Consider the following 1,376-nt stretch of genomic DNA (forward strand, 5'->3'; position numbering starts at 1 on the left):
TCTCTTCCCATCAGCCGGCAGCTCCACTCTCCACTTGAGTCCTCCGTGGCCACGCCACTGACTCTGGGCCCAGGAATCCCTAGGTCTTCTCACACTGCTTGCCAAACAGGTCCCCAACTGGGTCCACAGAAGCCCACTGAACATTGGAAGGCTTAGCTTGCCACTTCACTGCTGCTTTTACCCCACTTCACCTATCGGTGATGTGTGTGGTCACCAATCAGGGTGCGTATTTCCGTTGAGTCTTAGTCTTGGAAGGGGGTTTACATTGAGAGGACCTGGCCACTTGCCTTAATGTTTCCTAGGAAAACGATTTGTTTGCTCTTGTAGTAACAGTCCATCTGTCTCTATTGTTTTGTATTTTTCCTGTAGGTCTTTCATTCAAGAGGTATCTTTTGTTCTTATCGCCCCTCCAGGCTGATCTGCTAGTCCTTTCAAGTGGAGATATCTCATCTCTGGAGATCTGGATGTGGTTCAGGTTTCTACCTATAGTTTTATGTATTGCAAAGGCTCCGCAGGAAGCCTCGTTTCACTGGGTACGCTGTAGCCCCATTTTAGGTATTTCAATCAGTCATAAGCAGAAGATAGACTTACAAGCCTTCTAGTGTGATGTTTCTGATTATTCCTTTCTCTCCCCCTCCAGTGTCTACTGTATATTTTAATGCAAGGAAAGCCAAGATTCAAAAAACATCCAAGCATCTTAACACGATTCCCTCCCCCCCGCCCCCAACCATGACTCAATCCCTGTATCTCAGATCCCTGGTGTTCCAAGGCTGTGCATATATCGTCCTTTATCTCTGTCCCATTTAGCCCATTCAAACATGCCCAATTGTTCTTCCATCTGCCCCATTTCTCCACTTCCCTCTCCCTCCCTGTATGTTGCCCCCCTCCCCAGCACCCAAGCTCTCCTGAGTCCAATCCCCGCCCTGCGCTCCACCATTTTCCCTTTCCCCCAAGCATGACCAACTTCCCAGCAACCGACAAAGACTTCCACCTACCCCCCTTTAGTATAATTTCTTTTTCTTAGTCTTTTACAGTAATAGTCCCATGCAGTATTTCTCTTTTTGTAACTGACTAATTTCACTCAGTATAATGTCCTCAAGGTTCATCCATGTTATGCAGTAGCTTGCCGCTTCCTTGTTATTCTTCAGTGTAGCATAATATTCCATTGTGTGTATGTACCACAATTTGTTTATCCATTCTTCAATTGATAGGCACTTTGGCTGTCTCCATCTTTTTGCTATTGTAAATAGTGCTGCTATAAACATTGGTGTGCATATATCTTCTCATGTTGTGGCTCGTTTTTCTTGTGGGTAAATACCAAGTAGAGGAATTGCTGGATCATAACGTATTTCTATTTTCAACCTTCTGAGGAAACG

Source organism: Chrysochloris asiatica, unplaced genomic scaffold, assembly GCF_000296735.1.
Source record: "Chrysochloris asiatica unplaced genomic scaffold, ChrAsi1.0 scaffold00323, whole genome shotgun sequence".
In the NCBI taxonomy this organism is placed as follows: Eukaryota; Metazoa; Chordata; class Mammalia; order Afrosoricida; family Chrysochloridae; genus Chrysochloris; species Chrysochloris asiatica.